Source organism: Vanessa cardui, chromosome 27 (genome assembly GCF_905220365.1).
Source record: "Vanessa cardui chromosome 27, ilVanCard2.1, whole genome shotgun sequence".
NCBI lineage: Eukaryota > Metazoa > Arthropoda > Insecta > Lepidoptera > Nymphalidae > Vanessa > Vanessa cardui.
This window is the reverse complement of record NC_061149.1, coordinates 6,533,843-6,548,311: the sequence shown is the minus strand read 5'-3', so window position 1 is coordinate 6,548,311 and position 14,469 is coordinate 6,533,843.

Below are 14,469 nucleotides of genomic sequence, written 5' to 3'. Positions count from 1 at the left end.
CCATTTGTGTCGTTAACGTACTTAACAGTTTCTGTCATTTAAAAGACTTCATTGGTCGCTAATAGATGGCAAATGAACAGGATGTGGTGTATTTTTGAGTGCCTCTTAGAAAATAGAATTGAAAAAAATAAAATTAATATATAAATAAAATTGTAATAGCTATTAAGCTATTTGAATTTTATATATTGTAATATTTGTAACGCTGAATTGTAATCTTGAAGTTGCTTATTTTATAAATTAAATCCTATTTATAAATCTAAGTTAACAATCATTATCATTACATAGTATAAAACAAAGTCACTTACTGCTTCCTGTCCTTATATATGCTTAGATCTTTAAAATTACGCAACGGAATTGATGCGGTTTTTTTTAATAGATAGGTACATAGTTTGATTCGGGAGGAAAGTTTTTGCATATACATGGACAATATTTTGAAGAAACACTGATAATTTTAGAAGTTTCTAGTGTGGTGTCGTAAATAAACAGATTTTTTGCTCTTAATTACATAGCACACATTGGCTGAACCCTATGAGATAAATCAAAATAATGTACCACAGTACTGTACACCCTTAAAAAGGTCTTCAAAAAATCCGCGATGGTATGTCTTTCTTTCAGAGATAGATCGGAATAAACATTTTTTCCTTTATTTTTTACGACTGTAATGGCTTATTTTCGAAACAATTTTAAGCAATACAGCATTAATCTTTATTCAATAAAGTACATTAAATACATTATGCATTTAATATAGATCAATATGGCCCTTTACAGTATCACATTTAAAAGAATATATTCAAAGATATTACAGATTTAAAACGCAGGGACATAGCGGTATTGTCTAATGCCATAAAAGCTGTGACCTCTGTAAGGCATATATCAGCGTCGCTAGTTTTCATTATAAATAAAACTGTAGATATTAATTTCAGTAATCTCAGTTTATTTGCTTATTGGATTTAGATATTTACATTTCCTAGAAAGTAATAAATAATATCGATAACTAGTTAATAATTAGTGTCTAGTATATTGGCTCAATATAATAATTACTTCTTAATAATTATATTCTTCACGTTTTATTATGTGTCATTAAAGTACTATAATTTCAAAACATTATTCGCCAATCACGATAAAACTTCCCATAAACGATTGTGATGTAACCATAAATATTGAAGACTTTATGATGCGGACAGAGTATAAAATAAATCGTTAACTTTATGACCTTTTCAGTATAATCTGTTATTAATTTCTTTATTGTGTTAGAACGTTTACTGTTTTATAATTAATATTATAAGAATAGGCTATTTGACTGGTTTTTAAAATCCATTTTATATTATTTAGTAGAAGTTAAGGAACCCAGTAAAAGTCGATTTTTTTATTTCTAGTACATATTTGCTGAAAAATATCATATTAAAAATTTCATATTCTTGTATATTAAGCTTTGGTATATATAGTAGAAAAGCAAGGTTTACAAGAAAGTGACTTCATCATAAGCCCAGCCAATCAGGAGCGTTTTGTATCACGTGACAAACGTTTTAAAAAAATGCATTTTTGTACTTATATGGATTTTTGAATAAATTAAGTATTATTTTCAACTTTCGTTAGTAAATAACCATTTTAAAGTTGTTAAGTTAAGTTTGTTTTAGCTATAAATATAATATAATGACTTTCTTTATATATTATTTTATTTGATTTGATTGAAAAAGAAATCGAATTTTGATGGAACAAGTTTTGTGGTGTGGATGGAACGGCTGGTAGAAAATGCAGTAACGTTAAACCTACCTTTTGTGCAATAAAGTATTTAACTACACATATCGATAACAAAACCATGAATAAATTACATTTTTATTTTTATTTGTAGTAGATATAGTCCCACTTGTCCTGGGTCGGTCAAATGGAAAATTTTATATAAAGTGGTCACCACTGCCCATAGACAATAGCTCAGTAAGTAATTAGTTATGGTCTTTTCTGTCATGTGTTAGATAAAATTTAGGTTATATCCTTTCTTGGACTACAAGTATGCTTCATATCAAATTTCATCAAAATCGGTTCAGCGATTTTGTTGTGAAAGAGCGACTGAGTTACTTTAAAATTTATATTATTAATATTTCTTATATCTTGGGCTGGCAAAATAATCTAGTAACTGACAGAAATATCACCTAGTTTATAATCATACTAATAACGGAAAAAATCCAATGTAATGAGGACGATAGAACACAAATCATAAATGATGCAAAAAAAAGTAAGGGCGGCAAAAATTGAATAGCCTACTAGCCTACTAGCGGCAGATTTGTAAAGGAGGTACATTCTTAATTTGAATTTAAGAAATCTCAATATTAAAAGCTGAAAAAGGAGGTTAAGAAAGCAACTGATACCTTACTTTACTTTAGATCAATACGATAAACAGCGAAAAAGTAATCCGAATGGCCGATTTTTGCCCGCTTTGGCGGGGATTTCGGGCGCCATTACAATATTTGAGTATTCAGATTTACAAAATTGCAGACTTTTCAATTTTGATCTTTATTGTCAATGATATAAGAGTGAATTTTGGTTTTTTTTTTGTGAATAGAAAATGGTTAATGTAAAGCTGTACCCAGCCGCAAGTCAAGTTGCAAATCGGAAAACATTATACAGATTAAATTTCGAGGATTGACAACGAGCTGTAAAAATATATTATCTGTATTCAAGATTTTGTTTTTTTTTTTTTTTTTGCATAATTATAAATTTCGTTCGAGTAAAAGGGATTAAAATTTCATTTTATCTAAATTCAAGATTCAAGGAATAAAAAATAAATATATATTTTTTTTATGGTTTAGTTTGGCGGACGAGCATATAAGCCACCTGATGGTAAGTGGTCTCCATCAAGAACAACAACAACAACAGCCTGTAAATTCCCACTGCTGGGCTATAGGCCTCCTCTCCCTTTGAGGAGAAGGTTTGGAACATATTCCACCACGCTATTCCAATGTGGTTTGGTGGAATGCACATGTGGCAGAATTTATATGAAATTTGTCACATGCAGGTTTCGTCACGATGTTTTCCTTCACCGCTTAGCACGAGATGATTTATAAAGACAAATTAAGCACATGAAACAGCGGTGCTTGCCTGGGTTTGAACCCGCAATCATCGTCTAAGATGCAGGCGTTCTAACCACTGGGCCATCTCGAATCTATGATGACTCAGCGTCATTGTCACCCATAGACAATGACGCTGCAAGAAATATTAACTATTCCTTAGATCGTCAGTGTGTCACCAACCTTGGGAACTGAGTTATTATGTCCCTTGTGCCTGTAGTTACACTGGATATAACGTTTTGCCCTCAATGTTAGAATTAGCAAAAATTATTTCTTAACGTTAGACTTTTTATGGAATAAAATGTCAAAATGCATCAAATTTATAGATTAAATAGAACAGTAGATCATTTGTTTTGTTGGGGCGTTGTGAGTTTGATTGATAGCATTAATAGAATATTAGTGGGTTGATAATGATAGGACACATATTCATAATTACGAATTCATGGAATACGAACTTACTCTTTTAACTACATATTAATTTTATCATTGTGGAATAATTCCGATATTATTTCGAATGTTGCAATATTGAAAAGATTTTGATTCGCATAAATTTAACTAATATTCAATTATAACGGTATAGGTTTTAGTACTTTAGACTTGGAACAGGTTCCATCGGGTTGGTGGAATACACATGTGGTATAATTTCTATGAAATTTGTCACATGCAGGTTTGTCACGATGTTTATATATATATATATATATATATATATATATATATATATATATATATATGTGTGGATAAATGATCGATACTATATAATATAGTATTTATTTTCTAAAAATAAAATGGCGGAATTGAAAGATGACGAAAGTTAAATCGTTTTTTTTTAACTGCTCCATATAAATAAATTGTGGTAGCAACATCTAAAAGCAATCCTTAACATTCACTAATACACACATTTGTACATTCACACACGCACACGTCTGAATTAATGTGTCTCGTTTACATAAAAAAGCAATTGTGCTAAACATATATCGCAGTTACTGACTGGAAATGGCTGTTCACCGTAAATTAACCATTTGGGCATCATCCTGATTTCATTCGATAGATTTATTCTTCACTTTTACACGGGATGTGGATTTGTTCTTTGTTTTTAATTTGAATAAACGCGTTTACATTATTTGAATAATGAAGTCGCTATATTTAATAATTAAAAAAAAAAAATATGATTTAACCTATATTTTTTTTAAATCTCAAATTCCAATAATATGTAACTTCTTATTTATTATTGCGACAAATAATAATTCTTCTTGTACCCAACAAAAATACCTACTATGTATAATTATTGTGGCATTGTATTGCTATTATCCAGTCTGTGTAAATAATTATTAATTAGAGACATTCATAAAATAGTATTTCCTTGTCTATTTGGCAAAGATCTGCCTTCTTACAGTCTTGTCAATCGTTTGTCCGCCTATTTTTCTAATTTAAAAATATATAACTTTAAAGTTGTATAATCTCAGTAATATAGATAAAACAAAAATTCCCACCAATCATAAGTAACAAATTTTTTTAACAACATGTAGGTATTAGAACCTCTTTCTTTAGATACATAAGTACTCACAGAAAATAAGTAACTAATATCAATAACAAATAATTTGTCCACTCAGCTCCCTCAGCAAACTTTATGATACATTAAGCAAATTACACGAAATGTAATCTCATCGAATACGTTAAAGGTACAAAATTGTGTAATTTAGATAAAAGCCTGTGAAAAGCCAGTAACAATAAAGGCGGCAATAAATTTCCAGCGCCATCTATACGAGGATTTGTGAATAATGCAATAGTTTGCTAATAGGTGGCGTTAGTGTGATTTAATTCCGAATTACATTACAACAGATTGGAAGCCACTCACGGACAGTATTTATGGAGTTTTTACGTTCTTTGAAATGTATCCCCGAAATGGTAAACATTATAAAAAAGTAGCAAAATTCGGCAGATGTCCTATCTTTACTATTATATTAATTATAAAACAACCTTTTATTTAGACATACTTAATCCAAAAACCCAGGGTCCAAGGATGGGCGTTAGGTTTATGAATACTGTATATTTCAAGATTGGTAGGGCATTCTAATTTCTAATTGTAGAAGAAATAAAGTTACACAAACATTAGATTTAACGCGCAATGCTAATAACTCTGTCACAACAATAATAATACACTTTTACACATAACTACATATACTTAGTTTCGAAAATAGTTTCTTCAAAACGTCATTTTAATCGAATATAATAAATATCATAGATTATTCGAGCTTTCAAATCAAACCAAATAAAAAATCAAATCAATCGTTTTTGAAACCTACTTCGACCAATGATATCGCGTGAATCAAATGTTGTTTACTTGGCTTTTCTCCTCTTGTATAGAGTATAGCTGATTATTGGGGCCTGCGATTATAGTTGGCGGAGACCTCATTATGACGAGCGTGATAAACGCCATCATCAGGAATTGTCATGATACAGACAGGGGTTTTGACGCGGGAGCACGATAGGAGCGCCATCGCTGATCCGCCGCAAGAGACCGTACGAGGTATAGGTTTGTACCTATTCCTCCCGCCATAAGCGTCGCCGAAGAATAGGGACTAGGGAGGTGCTATTTAACCGAACACCCCTATTTATTATATTGGCTTGCATACGCAGGCCAAACATTTCGGCGTCATGGTAGCACGCACCAAGCGTGATATCTCGAGATGATGACGATGGAGTGATACCATTGATTTTAACATTGGGTTTTCCAGCGCACTCGGCGCAAGCGATTCCCACATACCAACTTTATGAGTAAAGGAGTTTATCCTGCGACAATAAGTTCTAAAACCTTTGTATCTTTATTTTATATTATTTAAAAGTAGAGCTAAGATCATGTTGAAAGGTGGGTTCTATTGAGTTCAATTTGCAAGAAACTCAAATATATTTATTGCTCTTTTTATTATGGAACAGGTTGGCGGACATCATATGGGCCACCTGATGGTCACCATAACATATAGACAATGACGCTGTAAGAAAAATTAACTATTCCTAACATCGTCAATGCGCCACCAACCTTGGGAACTAAGATGCCATGTCCCTTTTCTGTGTATGTATGCCTGGCTGATTCCAGGTTAGTCTGACCTTTCCGAGGTCCTGGTGGAAAACGTGTACTATTTTCGACCACAGTATTGAGGGTATTTAGCACGGGACTCAGGTTCCTTCCGATCTGGGTTCCTCAAATTTGGCGTTTTCAATCATATCGAGCCCTAAGTCCAGCGCCAGTGATATTCTAATAAACAGATATGTTATATCCATACTAAACAAAAGTGTGCCGCGCCGGGGACCGTTTATTTTACATTTCGTTACAATTAAAAAGGATAGCTTGATAAAAGCAATAAGTAAAAGGTATAACTAGATGTTTTAATTACGCAAAGCGTATTACTACGTAATTATGATGTATTATAACGTATTACTGCGTAAAACAACCAAAAGTAAACGTCCCAATTAGGACGTTTTCTAGTCTTCACTTTTTTCGCGTTAATAACATATCTGTTTACTGCAACATCATTGTCCAGCGCCAAATTGTCCAGCGCTGTATATTTTAATATTAATAAAACAATATAACTTTAAATGGTATAATAATAAAATCCAGTAATATTTTATTTTCGAATACATTGTTGTCTTAAAACTAAATAATGTATACTAGTCAATTCAACATAAATTATACAATAGTTTAAAATTCAAATATTCAAACAAACACTGTTATATATAATAACCGAATACAGATACAGAAACCTTATATTATTTAGTCTGTGCTCGTCCACAGATAATGTAAAACACTAAACAAGCTATGTATTTCCACGAGGGTGGAATAATCGTCTTAGTATTCAAGGAAAGTTGATTCGGGCATTGTTTGAGCCGTTGAACAATGCGGTGTTGCTACCTCGTCAAACGGACAATCATGTGAACTGGCAACACTTCACGAGAATAATGTGGATGTGGCGGGAAAAAAATTATTTCATTATTTTTCTATTGTTTGACATGTCTTCCAAAAATCAGTTCTAAAAGGACTCTCTACTCTTAATATACTTTTTAGAACTGTAATAAACAATTATATAATTTCAGAAAATCGATAGTTTGCTTAATCATATATCATAAATCAGCCCACTGCTGTCCACTGCTGAATATAGGCTTCCCCCAGAGCGCGCCACGCTGCTCGGTCCTCTGCGTCCCTCATCCAGCTTCTACCGGCGATCTTGCGAATGTCGTCGGACCAGCGGGTCGGAGGTCGTCCGACATTACGCTTTCCGAGACACGGTTGCTTAGATAATAATAATTGAGAACATTATTGATTAAATTGTAATTGCCTACACTTTAAAAGAGGAAATGTCGCTATCATTTTTGTATATATTTAAGGACTTTACTCAATAATCATTACATTAATTTAAATTGGTAATTGTAAAGAAAATAAGGTTTGTGTGTGTGTGTGTGTGGCATAAAAGAGCGTATGTTATCTCCTATTTATATTATGATGTAAATTGTTCATTAACTAGCAATATAAAGCTGTCGCTTTAGTTCAGTTCAATTGAAAAATGTTAAACAAATATATGTTTTTCAGACCTTTACTCAGTTAATCTTTAGGATAACGGCATTACCCATTTAGGGCACATGAATTATGACTTATAATAACCTAACCAAATAAGGTTATGAAAGAATTTCTATAATAATATTTTTATTATTGGATTTATTAATAAATAATTAAGTGGCACTCAAGGATACCATTGAAATTTATTATAGAGTCCAACAACAACATACAAATCAACAATTTTTACCTCTTTATAATATTAATTATTAATAATATAATAACAATATACCCAATAATTTTGGCACAATAAGAAATACATATCTCTGTAAATTCTTATAGGAAGCTTTTTAATAAACAGAGTCAGAGGAAAATGTATCTCTTCAATGGGATAATTATCGGGTGCTTAATTAACTTTTTTATTATATTCTTAATCAAGAAAACTCACAGCACGACATTATTATAACTTATTTTATAGGTAGTCTACATTACCAAATGATTTTTTATCAAATATTTAAAATAAATAAATCTGCCGTTTTCTTTGTTAACGCATTCATTTGTACATGCTTACTTTTCTTATATAATATTCTTATATAATATGTATGTGATAAAATATAAAACATATTTAGTTGGAGGAGACTTATTTGAAGATATTTATATAAGTTACTTTTTATATCAATACAATTAATATAATATACTGTTTACATTTATTAAATGCTTAAATTAATGTCATATGTTTGTATAATAAAGCTTAAAAGGTAAATTATTATATTAATTTATTTAGACGTCATTTTATTTTTCGTATAAAATGAGGTACATATTTAAAATAAAGTCACATCCACACAATACCGTCGTACCGCAAACGAGCAATCAGCCAGCGATCGCCAACACGACAATACCCTCCCCCTCCCCGCACTTCCAAATTCAATTTGCACCAATCAACGGCCGTCTTCCCGCCTTCTGCTGTGCCAACGGACGTGGATGGCGTTCGCTTTTTAAATTACGCTTTTATACTTTTTAAATTGTGCCCGTGTTTTGTGTTTTTATTTTACAGCCAGTATTCTTTAACAAATTGGGGCGAATAAATATTATATATATTTTTTTCAGTAAATAAAATAAATAAGAGATATTTTTTGTCTTTAATAATATTTCCAAATAACTAGGTTTATATACTTACATAAATCGTAAAATAATTTGATTTTATAAATAATATAAAAAATCTTTAAAAAAATTTTTGTCTATGTCATATTATTATTTAATATGACAACACTAAAATAAGAATAAAATAACTTCCCAACTCTACACTGTTCGACGACAGATAGAGCCGTGTCAATTTTATATGCAAATAGTTTATTCACAAGAATAACATTGTCGGATGAAAATCGAAACGCGAAATTGCAAATAGTATCCGGCACCTCAAACAGAATACAGATTCGAGAATATCAATATTTGATATTTGATTTTGTAACGAAAGCCCGCCTGCCGTGTTATTCCCGCGCTTTTTGACTTTGACATTTCTTTTTTTTTTAATTGAGGAAAATGTATCTAGCTTAAACGTAAATTTGTGCTTTTTATTTTATTATGACATATATTTTAAAAGCATAATATTTTTTATACAACAATATTGTTCGTCTACACGTAATAATTATAAAGGAACAACGAGATTACATCTATCCACTCCATTTTTATTGAAAAACAAAACAATAAGCAATTTAACTCATTTTTCATACTTAACCTAGTATAGAGTTACTTGATGTACAGAAAATTAGTATTGAAACGAAAAAAAAATTGATACTAATTATAAGGAAGATGACAATACGATCTTTAATAAAACTAATCTAGTAGAATTAAAAAAAAAACACGGATACGTTAAAATATTGTTATAAATTTATAATCGGCGTCGTGTTCTGTAAGTCGGAGCGTCTCAGCGTAGCGTGTTGTTTAAACAAAGGGCATCAATCACCAGCCCCGCCCACAGCGGTATCTATAGACAAGGCTAACTTACGTCTCATAAAAATACGAACAATATTGTTTTGTGGCATTGTATTTTTGAAATATCGAAAAAGAGTAACTACTGAGTTTCTGGCCGGTTCTTCTCGGTAGCCGGTGGTAGCTTCAGTTAATTGTTAAATGACGATTCAAAAGTGCTTGTTAAAGCCTACTTGAATAAAATTTATTTTCATTTGATAGGTTATAGCTTTCATTGCTATATTCAATGCTTTTACAAATAGCTGTTGATTGAAATCTAGGGTAATCTTTTTAGAAACACTTATTTATATAACAAAAAGCAGATCTTTGTGAAAGAAAGTTAAGTGAGGTATATTATAGTATACAGTTTCCATCAATATTTAATTGGTTCTTTGGAAACTAAGGCAAGACTACAGCTCTCCGTCGGAAAGGTGTGTTAAAGTCGAATACTAAGTGTATAATAAAGTGAGTAAATATTTCGTATCGCAATACTATACATTACTTGAAATTGCAAGCTATTTTTCGACGGTTAATTTTAAAGTTCTTTTTAAAAATCGCTTACAATGTCAAAAGTCAAGTGATTTATTTAATATTCATTGGGTCTAAGAACATAAATGATGAATTAATCTACAAGGGCGATTAAATAAAGATAGCTATAAGCATCTTATGAATATTCCTAACAGAATGAAAATATGTTGCCATGCTATGAATACAGCCGCGCAAGTAACAGAATGCAGAGCGAGACAGCAGATCAGACTCGCGGACGCGCCGCGAATGTTGAACGGCGAAGTTTTTCTACGTAATTTATACGCGAACGTGTAGGGTTAGCATAAGATTGATAATCTGTGGACTCATCAATAACAGCCTGTAAATTTCCCACTGCTGGGCTAAGGCTTTTCTCCCTTTGAGAAGGTTTTGGAATATATACGCTGTTCCAATGCAGGTTGGTAGAATACACATATGGCAGAATTTCTATGTAATTAGACACATGCAATTTGATTACGCCGTTTTCCTTCACCGCAGAGCACGAGATGAATTATACACACAAATTAAGCATATGACTATTCAGTGGTACTTGCCTGGGTTTGAACACGCAATCATCGGTTGAGATGCACGCGTTCTAACCACTAGGCTATCTCAGCTTTTTGATATACATAATATATGTAAATGACGAAAACGATTCAATTTTGAAAGCATAATAATAGTTATTAGTCCTTCAAAATTGAATAAAGCCTGTAACCTCGTCCTTACCGTTCTATCTCCATCGTTTCTTCTCCATCACTCGTGACGTTAGCGAAATAATCTTTGGCCAAACTCTGGCACAATAATCTTGGCACAAATAAAACCCAACACTTTACTTTTATTGAAGTTGAGTTTACTTGGTGGTAGGGCTTTGTGCAAGCCCGTCTGGGTAGGTACCACCCACACATCAGTTATTCTTCCGCCAAATAACAGTACCCAGTATTATTGTGTTCCGGTTTGAAGGGTGAGTGAGCCAGTGTAACTACAGGCACAAGGGACATAACATCTTAGTTCCCAAGGTTGGTGGCACATTGACGATTTAAAGAATAGTTAATATTTCTTACAGCGTCATTGTCCGCCTCGTCCGCTAACCTATTCCATAAAAAAAAAAACAAAAAAAATGTAGGAACTACAGATCACTGGTTAAGTAACTAATAAAGTAGCTAGGCATTTCTTTGAATGGCTGATCAATAGTTGCCATGTCAATACATGTTTATATAGTACAGTACAGTAACAGCCTGTAAATTTACCAATGCTGGGCCTCCTCTCCCACGAAGGAGATGATTTGGAACATATTCCACCACGCTGTTCCAATGCGGGTTGGTGGAATGCACATGTGGCAGAATTTCGATGAAATTAGACACATGCAGATTTCTTAACGATGTTTCCTTCACCGCCGAGCACGAGATGAATTATAAACACAATTAAGCACATATACATAGCGGTGCTTGCCTGGGCTTTAACACGCAATCATCGGTTAAGATGTACGCGTTCTACATCTACTGGGCCATCTCAGCTCATATTTATATAATTGTTTTTTTTTTTTAGTTGAAATAATGTTTCGTGTGCACCCTACAATCCGCCGGTAGCTCCCACCCTTAATTTTCTCGTGTAAGCGATCGCTTGCCGACGGTTTGAGGATCAATGATTATATTTATGTTTAACTATACCGCGTGCTAATTGGACATTCCTTGCGATTATCGTACTCACTTGGGTTTTGTGCAAGCCTGGGAGACAAGCCTTCATATATAGGCAAATTATAATAATAAATAAATAAATATGAGTACATTAAAGTGATCCCAATGTAAGTAGCTATAGCACTTGTGATATGAAAGATCAGAAGTAACGAAGGTACAAACACCCAGACCCAAGACAACATAGAAATCTAATGAACTTTTTCTAAATCGACTCGGCCGGGAATCGAACCCGATAACTCGAAGTTGCTCATGAAAACCAAAAAAAACAGATTTGTGTATTAGCGATGTAGAGGGTTAAATATGGATTAAATAAGGTTAAATATGTATCTGTGATGTATCTAGATACATCTTAACCGATGATTTCGGATTCAAACCCAGGCAAGCACCGCTGATTCGTGTGCTTAATTTATCTTTATAATTCATCTCGTGCTCAGCGGTGAAGGAAAACATCGTGAGGAAACCTGCATGTGACAATTTTCATAGAAATTCTGCCACATGTGTATTCCACCAACCCGCATTGGAACAGCGTGGTGGAATATGTTCCAAACCTTCTCCTCAAAGGGAGAGGAGGCCTTTAGCCCAGCAGTGGGTAATTTACAGGCTGTTACTTTACTTTTTTTTACTTTAAGTCTAGGTATAAATAGAGCCTATCTTCTTTAAAGTTAGAGCCTTCTTTTAAATTTTATCTTACTTAATTCAGTATAATTTATGGATCACAGTCTCGGGCCATATAAGAGATGAATGAAAGACTCTGTATATAGCGCTGATGAGAATGCTGAGAGGAATGAATGGTGTTCTGCGAATGGATGGAGTAAGGAATGAGTATATAAGAGGAAGTATCAAAGCAGGCTGTCAAGGTATGGGTATCTTATGCGGAGTAACGAGGACCATGTTATAAGCAAGGTTTTGAGCATCGACGTGGATGGATATATAGGTAGGTTGTACAAATGATTTTTTAATTTTTCCATTATAGATGATAAAAAAGCGTGGAGTTAATACTGTTGACTTCCAAGCAGGATATATAAATTTAAATAATTGTATTTAACTAACGTGACTTTGTATTCTTTAAATGTTAAAAAAGAGTAACTACTGTTACTCTTAAGTAAGTGTAAGCCCGTCTGGGTAGGTACCACCCACTCATCAGTTATTCTACCGCCAAATAACGGTACTCAGTATTTTTGTGTTCCGGTTTGAAGAATGAGTGAGCCAGTGTAACTACAGGCACAAGGGATATAACATCTACCCAAGGTTAGTGTAGCATTGACGATGTAAGGAATAGTTAATATTTCTTACAGCGTCATTGTCTATGGGTGATGGTGACAACTTACCATCAGTTGTCCATATGCTCGTCCGCCAATGTATACCATAAAAAACTCTGTCTATTAAAAATAACCGCATCAAAGTGTGTTGCGTAATATTAAAGATCTAAGCATATATATGGCAGACTGCGGTAAGCGACTTTATTTCATACTATGTAACGATGATGAGAATTAAATTGTCAAGCAAATTTTTTCTATATAACAACCATTATCTGTTATGTATAATAATGATTTCTTTAATGTATAGAAATTATACTGTTATTCTATATTTGAGTATTAATATTAGCGTAAATTGTGAACCATATAGGAAAGCATTGAAAATCAGCGTTGGGTTCTTGGAAGCCGAATGATACTATTTTATATTTTTTTGCCCAATGGTTGGAATGCGTGCATTAGCCAATGATTGGTTCAAAACTAGGCAAGGAGAACTGAATACTCATTTGTTGAATTTATGTTTATTATTCATCTCGGCGGTGAAGGAAAACATCGTGAAAAGACCTAATTTCATAGCAATTCTGACACATGTGTATTCCGTATTGTAACAGCGTCGTGGAATGTGTTCCAAATCTTCTCCGCTTTTTTCAGGCCTTCAGTCCAGTAGTGGAAAATTTACAGGCTGTTGTTCATTAATTATTATTTTTTTTATTATTATTATTGAATCGTGTCTTTAATAAAGATCTCTCTCTTTCTATTCCACAAGGTGGTTGCCGTAGGCACAACTATGTTAGCCACATTGTAATTCATAAACCTACTGTCAGGATTAAACATGCACATCATAAAACCTCTTTTGTAAATCTTAAAGTTTTCTTAATATAAAATTGGAATGTTATGTCTAGATGCCATTATTTTTAATTAAAATTTTGTGAATCGTCTCATGATTAAATCAACGCATAAGCAGTAATCGGTTTTATTGAATTTTCCGATGCTACATCTAGGTTGTGTCGTACTATACCTTCATATGAGAGATTTCCCCCAGGAGATTTGGTACAGTTATATTTTTTATAGAATTAGACTGTGGCAGAATATCTACGTACGTATTTATATGTACAGTCAGAGTAAGAACTTCGTCAGTTTTCGAATTCATTCCTTTATCTAGTCTCAAACTCTTAGTACCTTTTTAAACTAAATATCAATTAATTGCGACGCAAAATGACATTCTCGATCGGTAAAGCAGATTATCGCTCATACTGAGCACACGAAAATAGATCTTAAGGTAACGAACCTTTTCTTACCCCGACTGTACTACAGTGGTTTTCATTGGCTGTTATTTATGGTTCATATTTAAAAAAAAAACAACAAGTTAAACATATTCACTATATATTCAATATTTTCTTTACATACGAAGCATATTA